Source organism: Gadus morhua, chromosome 13 (genome assembly GCF_902167405.1).
Source record: "Gadus morhua chromosome 13, gadMor3.0, whole genome shotgun sequence".
NCBI classification, from domain to species: domain Eukaryota; kingdom Metazoa; phylum Chordata; class Actinopteri; order Gadiformes; family Gadidae; genus Gadus; species Gadus morhua.
Window position 1 is genome coordinate 23757600 of NC_044060.1, and position 17832 is coordinate 23775431.

General features: G+C 44.7%; 1 protein-coding gene across 1 annotated transcript in view; it reads right to left on the bottom strand.

Moving 5' to 3' along the window:
- The window catches only part of atp2b4 (ATPase plasma membrane Ca2+ transporting 4), a 48543-nt gene extending 47147 nt beyond the window's left edge, over positions 1-1396 (bottom strand). The window contains 1 exon segment of the mRNA XM_030375859.1: positions 910-1396. The gene's annotated coding sequence lies outside the window, so the exon portion shown is untranslated.
- Positions 1397-17832: the final 16436 nt, after the last annotated feature.

A 17832-nucleotide genomic window follows, 5' to 3' on the forward strand; every position in this document is an offset into this window, starting at 1 on the left:
ATCATTATTTGATGAATTGTATGAAATCGCATGATTCTTGCAATGCCTGGGTTGTATCTTCATGGTTGATTTCACTGTTGGTCCCATTTGGAGCGCAATGCATCTAATGTAATGCACCTAAAAGACGACAGACGTCATGAGGAATCGATGTAGGTTTGGGGCAGAGAAGAGAGCTCACATAAGCATGGTGGTTAAGTATCAGGGAGTGAAGTCATGATGTCTCCGTCACCACTACCCACTAGGTCTGCCCTCTTATCGTTTCCTCTATGTTCTTTCCTGTCCCACTCTCCACCTCCCTGCCTCTGCAGACACACCTGCCTTGCATACCAAATCAGAACACTGCACCGTCCTCACCCAGTAAAGCCTGCTCTGTGTACACACACACACACACACACACACACACACACACACACACACACACACACACACACACACACACACACACACACACACACACACACACACACACACACACACACACACACACACGCCCCACCCTCAGAGGGAGGGTAAGCAGTGTTGCACAGTGTTAGCGATCGCGTACTTCCTGTTACGGCTGCCGAACATGTTGCCTCTGAGCACATTCAAACAACATTTGCAAAACTTGTCTATTGTAAACAGTGTTTATGTCAATAGTTTAGAGAGCCACGTTGACACCGAGTGGATTTTTACATGTCTAAACACAGATATGGGGAGTAAGCTAAAGAGATAAGTACAACTCCACGTTCATTGCCACACTACAAGAGGTTTCCATTTGTGTGCACAGCCGTCACAAACACGTGGAGTTTCTCTCATGAAAGGACCGATGCACAAAGTTTCCTACCACACCATTCCCTCTTATTCCATACAGCTCCTTCAGCCAGTTCCAATCCATCCTTCATGAGGACTTCACTCTACTTGTCTGTGTACCTGTGTGTGCCTAGAGGAGAGGGGGAAGGGGGGGTACGGGTGGAATGCAGGCAGGACCACACCCGTATCTGCAGTCATGTGACCCGAGGGGAAAGGGAAGTCCACGTCACTGCTGAACCCAGACGCAGACGAAAACGGAGAGAGGACTATATGGACACAGATTGAGCAGAATTAAATCAAGGGACGAGGCAAATACATTGTGAACCGAATTAGACTTGGAAAAGGGGAAAAAGGAAGGGAAAGAGAAAAAAGAAATGCCAGAACAGTTCTTGAAATAGAAAGAAAAAGCAAACATGTGACACATTTATACGCGGTGTTACTCACAATATCATTGTACGCCGAAAATAATACATGAACCACCCCTTAGGCGATTGAAGTACTCAAAGCCAATGTGTAAACAATAACAATTACCAACATTAGGCCATGTTTTATCATTAACATACACTTCCTTAACTTAACCTCCTCAGAGTCATCCAGAAGACAAACGCCATTACCAAGGATGATCAAATGGTTTGTAGGTTAGGTAGTTAGATGAACATTCTACTTTCCTTTGCTATGACATTATTGATCAGATACTCCCCTATGGAGATGGAAGTGGCCCAAGCCAAGCCTATATTCTCAAGCATTGCCAATGGTGTGCTACTACATAGGACTTCAGTTATCTTCCTACCGATCGGTTCACCCAAATCCTACAGTCATTATCGTTTCTGTCTGTCATCTTTTTTTATTTTTACAAAAACAACACCCAAATAATTTGCACTACTGTTGTTTTAACATCTATAGTTAGGTAGACTCATACAATTCTTGAAATGACCTTTGTGATCACTGAGAATAATGGATATCCACAAGAGGGTACAATAGAAAGCAGAACTTCTGTACCAAACGTTCGAAAACCATGAGAAAAACAAGGAACCAGCCCTGCTTGGGAGAATGTGAAGTATTAAGTCTACTCAGATCATCTGTTGGCCCATTAGTGTGCATTTCATGTTAGGAACCTTTTCTGTTGGATTCATTTTGAATAACCTTCCGCTATACCACAGAGTGAACTAGAGAAGGTTATTATACCCTCCATGTGCTTGCGGGGGCTGTAGACCACAAAGGCTAAAGGAACTGTTGAGTGTGACCCTGGAGATGAAATAACTACAAATTCAATTGTATATCATTGTTAAAGATCTACCTCTCCATCATGTGGATGATGACAAAATCTGCTCCACGAAAAAGCTTTCGAACCAGATCCATGTTGTTCGATGAGTATGGGCCGTTTCTAGAACCTTTCATAATGAAACATGGGCCCAACACCTCAGTGGGAATCCTGCCTTTACAGAAGGAAGATTTACTTCTGTAATAATACAAGTACATCCACATGTTTAAACTATCTCATTTGATTTATTTCATGGGCTCCTTGCAAGTGAACAGGACAAAATTAGTAGTTTCCAATCAAAACCGGGTCATTAAATATTGATGCGTCACTTTGTGCTTGTATTCAATGGCGTGTAACTGGATAATGAGCCAAATATTCAAACAGTGCTGAAATATGTCATTAACCGTTTTGGAATCTCCAATGGGATGCCAGATTGTATTTTGTGTGAAACATGTCTATTTATTTATTCACCAATTTGAAAGACATTTATTTTGAAGTGCTTCCAAACATCTGCACATTTAAGGGCTGCATCACCTAACAAGCCCTCTTACTCTCCGAGGGACGACCCAGGTAGTGTGCCCTGGAGGGACGGCCTAGCCCTGAGGACCCATGGTACTGTGCCCTGAGGCCCCAGGTTACTGAGGAACCACAGTACTGTGCCCCGAGGCCCCAGGGTACTGTGCCCCGAGGCCCCAGGGTACTGTGCCCCGAGGCCCCAGGGTACTGTGCCCCGAGGCCCCAGGGTACTGTACCCCGAGGCCCCAGGGTACTGTGCCCCGAGGCCCCAGGGTACTGTGCTCCGAGGCCCCAGGGTACTGTGCTCCGAGGCCCCAGGGTACTGTGCTCCGAGGCCCCAGGGTACTGTGCCCCGAGGCCCCAGGGTACTGTGCCCTGAGGCTTCAGGTTACTGAGGAACCATGGTACTATGCTCTGAGGCCCCAGGGTACAGTGCCCTGAGGCCCCAGGTTAGTATAAGTTAACCTGTTCCCATCAGACCCCATGTACACTGAGGAACTGATATGGTTGGATTGAAAATTGTATGTTTTAAGGCCAAATGATAATCCTGTAAAGAGAACTTTCTTGTGCTGTAAATGGAGAAAGAAACAATCAATGAAACCTCAACCACGGGCCAACATAAGGCTATTTAAGGCCTTCCATTTGCAAACTGATTCATCTTGCCGACAGAGCTTAAGCCAGTGGTACATGATCCTTACGACACTGTGCTAATAGAACCAGTGTAAATAAGCGGCAGGCCCAGCTCCACGGCAGAATGCAATTCACACCAGAAGTTGGTACAATGTTAAGGCACGTTTTAGGTAATGCTGCCAACCGATTCCTGAGAAATCATAACCTTTAGGCCTTATTGAAATGAGTGTTAGCCAACCGGCTAAAGGGGTAGCTTAGCTTCCTCTCACTGTCAAAACAAAGAGCAGGGGGCTGCAGGATCCAGGAAACGAGAAGAGGCAGGTTAAGGGTTGCGTAGTCAAATATTTAAAAGATGATTGTTCAAAAATTTGTGTTAACAATGGCACTGAAACTAAAATATGTCTTCCAACACTGCTTAGATCATGTCTGGGATGATCATGACGCCATGGTCACATTGTGTTGAACGCACGCATCTCTTAACAGCATTGCACTGAAACACTTAATGAATGATGTGTTTTCATGGAATCACATCGACCATCTTGACTTCTTAATCTTGATTAAATTAAAATGACACTTATTACCAAATAGCATTTCAACGAATGAGCATGCCAGAGTGTGAATGGATGCACTGTGAAGGGTTGTACCCTTCGAATAGAGAATGCTTGTTTCCATGCAAACACAGTAATGGCTCCATGCATCTTGCCTCATCACATTGTCCAAACTGCAGCGCCACACCTAGTTTCTCATTCCATTGACCATACCCAGAGTCTCTCATGACACATCGTATGGAGCATGAATCTCTGAACAGCAGGCTGCCTGGCTGTGCTACCAACCCTCAATGTGGACAGACGTGTTCCTATTCTACGTGTACTCTATAGAATAATAGCACAAAGAAAAAGGCATTGCTTGTGCGTTTATAAAGAGTCCGATGCAAAGTAATCAAATTTACTGGTGACCAAAGTGTATGGTGGCGACCGTGGGCATTGTCGCCGTGTTCAAGGTGCTGCAACAGATCCTGGTGAGGGTTAGGTAGGACAATCGCAAGTTGGACCTCTGGCGCCCTCCTAGGTCCTTTGCGGCAGAGACATTGTGTGGGGTTTGTTGATCGCTATGGGTGGGTTAGCGTTGCTGTGACTGAGTTGTTGTTCCCGACACCAAGACGTTTATGTTGGTGAGTTATTTTGAGTGTGTTTTGGTGTGTCATGTGTGCATGTTCAATGAAGGCAACTCTCGTAGTCGTGCGGTTTAAGGGGCTTGAGAGATGCATAACCGCTGAACCTGGGCTCCCGTCTCGTCCTTCCCGCGCTGCTCGCCACAGTATCTCAGATGCCTGAGACAAAATAATTTCTATCAAGGATGAAAACAATGACTGGTGTGCGCCTGCGTTTCCCATCTTGGCAGAAGCAGGCCCACATCCTGTATCGAGCTTACAGTGAAAGTAGGATTGAATATGTTAGGAGGCTATTTATAATACTTGATGGTAGCAGGATGGCCTAACAGAGAGGACATATCAATGTGTATTCTTCTTTAGAAATCAAAAGCATGCCATACAGAATGACATAAAATAACTAAAATAAACGAATGGACTAATAATAATACTACAACTAAATCATAAGAAGAACCGTGTAAGGCCCTTCCTTACATGGTGAGTGTAAAGGGGATATGACCCCTTTACACTCACCATCACCATGTAAGGCCCTTTGAAGGCATTAGATGGTGATTATGAGTCACTGAGTGTGTAGGGGACGGGTTGTCCCCTTCACACTCACACTCACTATGTGGAGTGGATACGACCCCTCTTCCACTGCCAGTGAGTATAGGACCCTCACATCCCACTGGCCCCAAGACCAGGGGAGGAGGATAGAATCACATTAGAGAGAGGGATGATAAGGGGGTACAAGATGTCGTACAAGATGTCGTACAAGAGCCAGGTTGGGGATCGAGCCGGGACACAATGCCACTGTCATGCCAAATTTGTACCGGCTGCCAAATTTGTACCGGGCACGTCATCCATACGTAATCCATTCCAAACCTGCATGGCAGTGTCACGTTAAAATTGTACCGGGGGCGAAAATTGTACCGGCCTACGTCATCGTTTGTTTACATCCTGACAACCTGCCCGGCAACAGACGACGCGATGCAGAAAACATGTTTTCAAACGACGAAATAACATAATACAGATAGCGGATCGCTATCTGTAAACATTCGCGCTCATGTTGCCAAAGACTAAATAACATAATACAGTTAACGGATCGCTAGATAATGTAATGTTTTGTTGGGTTCCTTAATAAACACACAATGTATCTAGACATCAACATGCAGCGCGCCAATCCAACTGCGCATGCTCCGTGTGACGGTCTAATAACTGATGTTTATATCATTACAGATAACACTTGTTTTTACTTTATATTTGTATTGTATTTAATTGTTCAATCAAATTTAGCAAGTAAACTGAGTGTTTAAAGCAGGTCAAGGACGAAATAGCACAATACAGATAACGAATCGCTAGATAGAAGGTTTGCGAATGTTCACGTCATTCGACGCGATCGTCCGTTGCCAGGCAACGGACGAAGCGATCAACTGTTGCCAGGCAGATTTGGAGTGGATTACGTATGGATGACGCGCCCGGTACAAATTTGGCAGCCGGTACAAATTTGGCATGACACCACCACTGATCTAGCAATGAGATGAGATGAATAGTGGGAGCCCCTTATTGGTGAATCTTTATCGAGCATGATCACTGGTTGCCCTATAGCACATTCCCAATCATGGGAGTATTCAGTATTCTACATGTGAACGTAGGGCTGCTCGACTATGGAACAAATATTAGTTTTGTGCTTGTTTGACGCTAAAATTGAAATCGAAATTCGATTAATCTCCCAGCCCTATGAGATCGTCTAACCAATGACCAGTTATTTTTGTATTAAGTCTCCAGATGGTTAACAAACATTTCATTACCATCCCATACCATGTGTCTGTTATTGGTAAACCAAGATAGCTCCAACCTCATCATTAATGTGATAGTCAATAGTTATTTACCTGCACTGCACCAAAACACCCATGGAAAAAAAGCTTAGAAAACCTTGGGATTTTCCAGTTCACAACAAGGAAATGTTATATGTAATCTAACAAGATAAAAGTGGAAGCGCAGTATTCAGCCGTTAGGTTTTAAGCCATGCCTGGTTTTATAAGTGATCGCATATGGTAATAGCCTTTTCAGCTCCAATGTTAATCTTCTTATATTTGATCACAGTGTTCTCTCTCCACCTCTGTCCAACCATGTGTCATTTAGGGACATAGCTCAGTGGAGATGTTGATGAAAAAGAAACACAAAGGATGAGCAAAGCAGAGCCCTGTGACCCTGTAGCCATGAGGGAAAGCCAACAACTGCTTGAAAATATCCATCCCTACTCAATAAATATCCTCAAACGAGTTCCATATTCCTCTGTGTAAAACAACATGGGCTAAACGACTCAGTAGATTTGCCTTTGTTAAAATAAATAAGATAAAGTGACACATGCCATATAGATAGGCCCCTTGAGAACTTACTATAAATATTAGTACAAATCAATAATATTTCTACTAATCAATTCATCCACAAGACATTTTAGCAGTAATTTACACTTTTTGCAGACTATAAGAAAACCCCATAGATGCTTCATGATGTCTAGTATGCAGACAGAGCATGTGTTCTGATACCAGCATTCCTCTTCCAGGAGAGGCCCGAACAGAAAACATTGTGCTCTGCATCACATGAGTCCACAGATGACCTGCATGTACTCCTCCCCTTCAGCCATTTAGTCATGGCTTGGCATCATTCATCAGCTGCCTACGAGTCGCCCAAACGTGGGGGATGTGGTGATACATTTCTTCAAGGCAGTCTTGCCTCCCATCTATGGTGTGGATGCGTGGCCCTTTCAGGTACTGGTGCGTGATTCTGCGTCTTTGTACTACATCCTTGTTAAGGCCCGACAAGCAGCCAGGCACCTGATCTGAGGTTCATGGTTAATGTCCAACTGCTCAGTGTTGAAACACAGAGCTCTGGGAGACCAACGTGCATCACTGGGTCAGAGGGGGATGAAGTGGGCGAATCTCTGCAGATGTACATGCATGCTCTGCAGAGTAGCAGTGGGAACATCGGAACATGTTAAGGAGAGACTGTGCATACTGTGGTTAAGGGAACATCAGTACATAGTACATGCTAAGGAGAGACCGTGCATACAGTGGATATGGCAACATCAGTAGATAGTGCACATTAAGGTGAGACCGTGCATACTGTGGGTATGGGAACATCAGTAGTACATGTTAAGGAGAGACCGTGCATACTGTGGCTATGGGAACATCAGTACATAGTACATGTTAAGGAGAGACCATTACAATGATTGGAAAAGGGGAAGAACGATTCCTAAAACTACTAAAAATAGGCTACTAAACTGTATTTTTAAATTATATATAGGACCTGCATGAGTCATGAATCTAACCTAATTCAACCTTTACTGTCCCTGATGTTGACAATGACGTGACAGACCATTCATCTCATGTTGGCCGAAAGTGAATCAGCTATTAGTGAGGATACAGCTATTAGAAGGGTACTTTAGGGAAACCGTTTCTAGAGGAAAATAATATAACATCAGTTTCATTCAAATTAGGGAAATCAGCAAAGCCTTTCCTAACTACAGAACTGCTCCTCCTGGTCCCCAGTGACGTCCCAGTGGGGGGCCCCCAGGAGCCACGCTTCAAGGGCACACATGTTGGTGATAGACGATACTTTGTGTTATGAAAGGAACATGACTATATAGGTACATAATCTTAAACGATATATACCCACCCAAGGTAGAGGGTAAGCGTCTTACAGGTTCATGAGACAGGGATGAAGACGTATGCTGCTCCCTCAGGGGGAGGGTAGAGCAGGCATATTATTCGTGACAATGAATCAAACAATCTACCACAACAAATAGCACCACACCGTGCTCCAGTCCTGTTAGAACTATGGACGTTTTTTGAATAACTACCGCCACGTTCTCTGAATATGCATTCCTCTAACTACCGCCACGTTCTCTGAATATGCATTCCCTCTCTTGTATATGCATACAAGAGAGGGAAAGATGGCGCGGTTCTAACGTCTCGCTAAATGGAGAAATCATGCTCCATTATCAACCAACCCGGTCTGCTCTCCGCAGCGGGAGAGGATGAATAACGCACCGCGTGTTGCGCACCAAGAGTCACCTCACACGAGAGCCGGAGGGGCGCCCCAGTGACAGAGGGTAGAGCGCGTAACAAAACGGCACATTCATGATCGCAGCGACTCGGGTTCAATTCCTGCCCGCGGTCCTCTGCTGCATATTCTCCCCTCTCTCTCCCGTACATTCCTGTCTTTCTCACGCTATCATAAAGCATACAAATGCAAAAATGAATACATAAAAAAAACAAAACGGGAACTCTGTGACGCGGTACAACCGGGTTGGGGGAATCCAACCCGAGTCATAACATTATTTTGGCTTAAAAAGGCGCTAAGAAAAAATTAGTCACGTTACATATCTAGAAAAATGGTGTTCAGATGAAAGACAAAATATGACAAGCCACAATATAACCTCTTTGGAGGTCACGGGGGACAAACAGAGGCAGAGTGCGGGATCTCCCTTTTTACCAGAGGACACACCCAAAACCACAGGGGGGCGGGGCCTGGTCCTGGGGCATGACGTCAGGAGGAACCAGCAGGCCACGGAGAAGCTTTTAGGACATTAAAACAAGACCGGTTCTGTCTGCGTCCGCCGCTTTACTCGTCAACAAGTTGCTTTGAGAGTCTAGGTGGGAAAATAGTCGGAGTCTAATGAGAGTCAACCGAGTCTAATGAGAGTCTACTGAGTGCCTATGTGGGAGTAGTGAGAGCCTATAGTGGGAGTGGGACTCTAGTGAGCCTAGAGACTCTAGTGAGCATTGTGAGACTCTTGTGAGTCTAGTAACTCTAGTGAGTCTCTAGTGAGAGCCTAGTGAGACTGCATAGCGGGTGCATAGTGAGACTCTAGTGGGAGCCTAGAGTCTAGTGAGAGTCTAGTCAGCCTAGTTAGAGTCTAAAAAGTGTCTATTGAGAGTCTAGGGAGACTCTAGAGAGAGTCTACTGAGAGAGCCTGGTTGGACTCTAGTGAGAGAGTCTAATGAGCCTAATGAGTGACTAGTGAGCCTAGTCAGTCTAGTGAGCCTAATGAGTGTCTTGTGAGCGCCTGGCGTCCATAAGGATAGGCGGTCTGAAAAAAGCAGACCTGCTCCTGGGTCCATGGGTTGACCCGCACAAGCAGGCTGAGCCCGCCGATCTGGAAACACCAGTCCGGGCAGAGGCATGATCACACCTCGGCGTTTTTCAGACGGAAAGTACTGCTTCCTATTCAGACATGATTGTGCCTCTGATCAGATGTTTACTTAAGTAGCCTATTCAGGAACTGCGGGGACATGTAACCTCTGCGGTCCCCCACGGTATCGCTTTACCCCCCACTGCGCTGCGGGACCGGGTCCTCGAGCCCCACCTGAGGAGGGGACCCAACGTTTTTTATTTTACGCACGGGTACCATGAAGGACGTTTAGAAAACTCATGCGAGACGAGTGCGAGCGCGAACCATACGTGTTGGTTTGGACTGGTTCCCGGTTCATAAGAATAATACGTTAAACGGTGCTCTTTCAGATACCAGAGCCCCATTTCACATTTCACACCTGTGGAAAAAAGGTACCGCTGTCCCCAGTCGTTACCCGGTAGGGTGGACTATGACGGAGAAGGATCCTTACCCAGATGCTCCACGGCAGGACTCCAGAGTCTGTCGATGAGACCCTCGTTTAAAATCCACTCCCGTGTGTACGTGTGTCAAAGCCCTCCTCTGCTTTGATCACAGCGAAATGACATTCAATCCAGACCTATATCGGCCTACACCTCGAGGGTTCAGCGTTCAGAGGATCCACAAGCAGTCTGTCTTAAGGCGAAGGGCGAGGAAATGGAGCAGGATCAGGGAAGTTTGGGTTTGGGTTGGGGGGTGGGGGGGAATGCTGGTTTCCACCGGGAACCTGATGGCGTAAGGCTGCTCGACGAAAAGAACCACAACGTGGTCGCACTAGCGGAATATTCACAGGACAGAAGCGCTCTTCCTCCGCATGTGGTGCCGCTCAGACCCTGATGCAGCACCGCCTGGTCCCCCTGGTCTTCAGTAGTCTCTTCAGTAGTCTCTGTGTTTCCCGACACCAAACACCCAGAGATACAGTTCACAACAGGTCTGTAGTCGTCAATTTGCAACAGATGTGTCTGGATTTCAAAGTTTGAGGGTAGGCTATCATCCACACGGAGCCCAGCAGCCTACATCCGCACCGAGACGAGCAGGCAAGTGGACAGCGAGCCCGGGTCGGGACAAAAAAAAGAGTTGCGAGGTCTTCCGTGATTTCGGTGGTAGGAGATTGAAAAGAAGGAGGTGAGCTCAGCTCGATGCGCTGCAGGAGAGCCCCGGAAAAGAGAGAGGGGAGGGGCCAAAGCAGGATTCCCTTCTCTAAACGGGCCCTTCAGAGCCGTCTGACTGTCTGACTGTGGGCATGGCCTGAATGGAAAGGGATGGGCTGCAAACCAAACTCCATATCCTGATCCAGGGCTAGGCCAGAGGACTCAAAGAAACCGAGCGGCAGAATGGCCTATCCCAATCACATCTATTATTGTGTTTGGAGATAGGCCTACCATATGGAACTGAGAATGTAGTGTATGGCATTACATATAGGCCATATATATAGTGTATATAATCTTACATATACATGATTTGTCAAAATATGTTGGCCACAAAGATTCTTCCCTATGGAGTCCTTTTGTAGTAGCCTACCTTTTACATTAGATGTAAATTCAGCCTCTTAACAGCCTGTTTTTACAGTTAATAATTACTTTCATATGGCAGTCTATGGCAATGCAATGTTTTTCAGAAAAACAATGTCTTTTAAAGTACAGAATTGCAAATATGTTTCATGTTTCAAAAAAGCATAGGCCTACTCAACGCTAAGTATGGAAGGATCAGTAGAATAGATCTCTGAGTATCCCAGAGTTGCTCACAGTTGATCAGTTTTCACGGGAATTTCTGTCCACTCTTTCTCATCCAATAAATATTGACTTTCTCTCTCATCAGACAGTGCTCTGTTGACATTACATACAAGGCTATGGCTGTTATGGCAACACGGAATGGGAGAGGTGGACACAATGCAGAGACGCTCTTCCCAGACCCTACTGATGCTAGGATCCAAACATTATCTTCAGCCCAAACAGGGAGGGAGGGGCACAAGTCGAGTTTCTTCACTGGGGTGCATGATGACATCCAGATACAAACCAAGTTGATAGACTTCAAATAAACAAAAATGAGTCATTTAAACGATTCTCTTTCCTGTTGTTCAGTGGGCCGGGAAATGGCCGTTAACGATAGAATGGATGAGTAAGGGGGACAGACATTGCTGTAAGCTAAGCACAGGGAGGTTAGTTTTTAGGAATATAAGTTAATTAATGTTATATGCATGAGGGGGAATTTAGTATTAGTTCATTATAATTTCTGTCAGATCAGATTTTTTACATAAATATATTTACAGTAATATATTAAAGAGCTCAGTTGTATCGCAGTTGGAAAAGGAATCATTGCAATTAAAAAAAGAGATTTAAGATTTTGAGTAAGGTGTGGTTCCTTAAGTCTAACAATCGACATATGTATGTGTGGTAGGTGTAGTAAACAACAGCTGTATGTGTGATAGATTTAGTTCACAACATCTGTATATGTGGTAGATGTATTTCAAAACATCTGTATGCATGGTAGACCTAAGCCCTGGTCAGACTCTAGACCTAAGCCCTGGTCAGACTCTAGACCTAAACCCTGGTCAGACTCTAGAACTAAGCCCTGGTCAGACTCTAGACCTAAGCCCTGGTCAGAGTCTAGACCTAAGCCCTGGTCAGACTCTAGACCTAAGCCCTGGTCAGACTCTAGAGCAGACTGGAGAGCAGGCCTAAAGTGTGGCCAGTTGTTGGCTGCGATAGGTAAACACTGGCTGTCCTCTTCCCCTGGTGCGGGCTGAATGCTAGTGTCTGGGTAGTGTGTCTCCGAGGTTGCTCCGGTTCATGGCCAAGGAGAAGCTTCACATTCAGAGAATCTCTTTCTCCATTCCTCCTCTTCCGTGTACATTTCACCAGCTGCTCCTACCGCTTGGATGACAATAAACATACAAAAAAAACTATATTCATTGGCACTTTAAACAGACTTGTGCAATTTCACATAAAAGAGCAAGGGAGTTCGTAGAAAACAAATGCGCAATTTACCGGTCATCATATTTGTCCTAATCCAGTAAAAGAATATTCATTCCACTCTAATTGGTATGGATATCAGAGGTTTAACTGAACATATAACATCTATAGTGTGTGTGTGTGTGTATATATATATATATATATATAATTCATTTAATTCAGGAGCTATATGGAACATCTCTAAGCCTAATTAATTTTTAATGCCACCTTCAAGTTGCAGTCTTCCCCGAGGAATCGGTAATGATATACTATGGCTTCTTGTTATGCACCACCGACAGGGCGGGGGGCTGAAGGGATCAGTATTCCTGCTACAAGGAAGGTAACCTTTCTGTCTGTATTCACACTGCTGTATGGTGAACTATGGCTCACTACATAGCAGTCTGGCTAGCAGAAGGGGATCATCCTGCTACTCAGGATAGTAGCCTTTCTGTCCATAGCCACACTGCCATGTAGTGAACCATGGCTCACTATATAGCAGTGTGGCTAGTTGAAGGGTATAGGAAGTCCTGCTACGAGGATAGTAACCTTTCTGTATTTAGCCACACTGCTGTATGGTGAACCATGGTTTACCATACAGCACTGTGGCTAGCTGAAGGGGATCCGTTTAGTGACTATGATGTCTATTGTTCTTCCTGTGTGTAGATCACCCTTGGGCTGACTGGGTATAGGCTATAGTAGATGCTTGATGTCGAGGGAAAAAACTGAATGTCCAGATGAGATGTAAATAAAAGGATCTTCATTTATTAACTATTCAGATTCCAAAGCTCATTCAAACAAATATTCAAAAGTATATATTCAAGAGAAAACAAAGGAATTGGCTCCTACAATAGGTAATCCTGCTACTGGGTATAGTAACCTTTCTGTGTCTAGAGCCTCATGGCTGTACAGTACAGTGCAACATGGTTCACTGGATGTGTGCAATATGAATGTTGATCTTTGATCTACCCATCGCAAGCAGGTCCCCCCTCGTACCCGCCCTCAGACCTTTCACTCTGAAAGGTGGTGGTTGTATGTAAAAACAAAGACCTTTTGACCTTTGATCCCAACACCGAGGTGGCCTTTTACCAGCAACACCTGTGGTGGAATCATTATCGTAAGTATAATACATAATTAAATACTAATGATATAAACCTTGTTTTTACAATGACCCCATTTAAATAATTACTAGTCAATTGAAAAGGAATTTGTATGCATTCTCCATTGACCTAGAGATGCCTCCCTTCCTCGCTCTAATTGAAATGTGTTTAGATAGATAGTTAGCATTTTGTATTTCCATTGTAGCCACAAGGACTGACACTGATGCAAAGCAACATACTTCTTTGTTGTGTAGAGTCCTTTAACTGTCTTGCTGACATGCCCACTTCAACCATAGTGTATTGCAATATAGCTGGTCTCTCCCTCAATGGCTGAATTCAGCCATGGCCAATCCTAAACTCTCCACGATGGTCACTCCCCCTTACCTTTGTTTCCTTTGTATTTACTACCCACAATGTGAATGTTTCCCTATAAGAATCCTATACACCTTTGTTTCATTGAATGTATGCTTGGTAAATTGCTGCCTGAATCCTACCATGACTGGGCTCTTTAATAGAATAAAATATTTGAGTGTCCTAAAAATAAGGTATTCTTCATCAATACCCTTCTACGGTGTCTAGGTATTTTTTAAGTGTGTATACAAGCTTGTCTGACAGATTGTTTTAAGAGGGATATTATGGATATTTCCTATTTTTTCCAATTTCCTCTTTTTGTCTAAGAATTGCTGAATATTGAGATCAGTCACATTTTCCACGCATGGGCACGGTCACGTTGTTTCAGTGGTTGCTCTTCGCAGACAGTGTCTGTAGCTGAAAAAAGGGTTGTAGCATTCAATATAGAGTGTATTCAAGTACACACATGCAAATTCAAACCTACACACACACACACACACACACACACACACACACACACACACACACACACACACACACACACACACACACACACACACACACACACACACACACACACACACTGCAGTTTCCCCTGCAACACCTTTATGAAATATAGACTGGCTTCACAAACCACAGCATGGCAGAAAGGTCATGTTCTTTAAGGTCTTATTGTACAGGTCAGTTACAAATAAACCTTTACTCCTTGAGCCTCTGTGTTCTAAAGACACAACCTAGGAAAGTGATGCAGAAATAGTTAATATGCACCTGAACGCTCCTCGCCTAGTGCAGATCCACCATCTTCATGCCTGGTTCTCCCTGTAAGGGTTGCCGTGGCCACAGGGAAAGTGGACCCTCTCCCTGACAGGTGCCTCTCCCCCCCCGATGGGCTCCTCCAGATCCTCCCAGGAGTCCCCCAGGTGTCCCTGGCCTGGGTCTTGTCTCAGTGGCTGGCACCCCTCAAACCAGGTCCTACTGAGAGCCTCCCGGGAGCCTCCTGATCACGGAGCTGCTCCCCCAGTCACGGCCCGCTTCGACCCGACCACTCCTGGTCTCCGGACCCCTACCGTGAGCTTGTGGCCCCCAGAGTGATAAAGTCTGTCTGAAGCGGAGCCATAACAGGCCTTCCATTTGCAATGGGATGCTGGGGGTGCTCCCTCTCTCACACACTGGATGTGCAGGGAGGAAAGGCCTCGCCTTTATTTGCAGCAGGTTAAGGAATGGGTGAACTGTTCCATAATTGTGAGTCAGCACATTCCAAGGCTGTTCATGTAAACCAACCCGTTTAGCCCCTTTCCCAAGTTAGCAGTATAATATAACACAAAAGTCCAAACCAAGTACATTTGGAAGTAAAATACACTGCAGCTGCTGATGTGTTTTTTTTATTAACATTATTGCATAAAAAAAATCAAATTCAAAGGAATAGTCTTAATAAAAATGACATTTTGGTCCTTGGTAAGCTATCCATAGCATAGGACTGTGTTGATGAAGGATGGTTTAAGCAGCCTCACCTGGCCTTAGTCAGACTGATTGGACTCTGGGGCTGGGTGAGGCTACACACCTGTCATTTGTTGAGTAATCGATGTGTATTGTTTAAAACAGCCATTGACACACACACTCCGGGAGAGACTTCCTGCATGACAACGTGGAGCAGCAGCATCATGTATGATTGACTGCTAACATTCCAATAAACCGGCCTATCCCCACCCTTATGGGGTCAGAACAGTCTCATTAATAATGAATGCACAGAGAAGGATTCACAAATGTATTTTGTGATTTATATATAAATTACTCTCTTCGTTCTCACAAATACATTTCAATGCACACACCAATGGATATCGGTATGTATAAATCTAAAATAAATCTGTAAACAAAATTAAGTTTCACAAACACATTTCTGATCCACACACATGTGCCTTGTTTTAAATAAATGTAATATAAATTGACACCAACGACCTCTTTGAACTCTTCCAATCCGGTTTCCGCTCCAAACACAGTACAGAAACTGCCCTCCTCAAAGTGACCAATGACCTTTTGCTATCCTCGTACACTGGCTCCCTAAACATCCTCATCCTCCTTGACCTCAGTGCTGCCTTTGACACGATCCTGGATGCAAAACAGCTTTCTCAAACTCAACTCCAACAAATCCGAAATCCTTATCATTGGTCCTGACACCCTCACTCACTCCACTCTGAATTTCACCCTTAACATTGACGGCTCCACCATCACCCCCTCCACCAAAATCCGTAACCTTGGAGTTATCCTGGACCCCACTCTCTCCTTCCTCCCCCATGTTAACCATATTACCAAAACTGCCTTTTTCCACCTCCGAAACATCGCCCGCCTCCGCCCCAACCTGTCAACTACCGCTGCTGCGACACTCATCCACGCTTTCATTTCATCCAGGCTTGACTACTGCAATGGTCTTCTCTATGGCACCACCAACAAAGTCCTCAAAAAACTTCAATATGTCCAGAACTCAGCTGCACGCCTCCTCACTGGTACCCGCTCCAGAGAACACATCACACCTGTCCTCCGTGAACTCCATTGGCTTCCAATTAAACACAGAATCAACTACAAAATCTTACTCATCACCTACAAGGCCCTCAACAGCCTAGCCCCCCCCTACCTTGCCGACCTCCTCCATCACCACGCCCCCTCCCGATTCCTCATGTCCAATTCTGCCAACCTGCTACAAGTTCCACGGACTGAGCGACGGACTTGGGGTGATCGGGCCTTCTCAGTTGCTGCCCCCACCCTTTGGAATTCACTCCCCTCCCACATCAAAGTCTCTCCAACCCTCTCTTCTTTCAAATCTGCCCTCAAAACATACCTTTTCACACTAGCCTTCCCCACCTAACTCCCACCTTACTCTTCATGTTTAACCTCTGTTTTTCTTTTATTCCTAGTCTGTCTTACATAGTTTTGATAGGGCAATATGTAAAGCGTCTTAGAGTACCATATTAAGCACTAGATAAATTTCATTTATTATTATTATTAACATCCAAACACGTTTTGATGAAAATTGTAAATATTTTTTTAATTCATATATTTATGGATTTATATTACATTTATTTAAAACAAGGTAGGCCTACATTTGTGTGTGGATCAGAAATGTGTTTGTGAAACTTATTTTTGTTTATGGATACATTTTACATTTAAACATACCGATATCCATTTGTGTGTGCATTGAATTTGTGAGAAGAGAGTAATTTATATATAAATCACAAAATACATTTGTGAATCCTTCTCTGTGCATTCATTCTTAATGAGAATGTTCTGACCCATACACCCTGCGTCCTGGGCTGGAGGAGCCCAGTAGAAGCCAACTAGGTGGAGTGTGGCATTCGTCTTGGTGGTGTGAAGCATGGCTGTTGCTACAGTATGCATGCAACATGCCAACATTATGCATCCAGTTGATAGAGTTAGAATTATCCCTCCTATTTACCTCAGCAGCAGTATAGTTGTGTAGATGGAGAGAAGTGCCCCTCTCAATGCGTGTCCGCCTCAGAAAGACCTCCAGAGTATCATGACCCTGGCCTGATTTTCTAATCAACACACTATGTGATTCCCATTGCTCATAAGCTATTGGTTCTGTCCAAAGCGGATGCCTCCCTGAAACACCAGAACTGTTTCTTATCTTAGGGACACTCTTGCAGGTCCTGAATCACCACTCAATGTCTTTCAAGGCTCTTACATAACAGCAGACTGTACATTCTGATTGGGACACATCTTTGAAAGGTTCGCTCTTTGATTTTCAGTTGATATATAAAGGGCTTGTTCGGCAAAAAGCTCATAACATAGGTAATTGAGACAAATAACATTCTCCTATTTTATAAAGTAGCAATTTCATGGTAACATCCATTCGTCCTTGACCTTCACAACCACTGCAGGGCGACTTTGATATGTTTCCT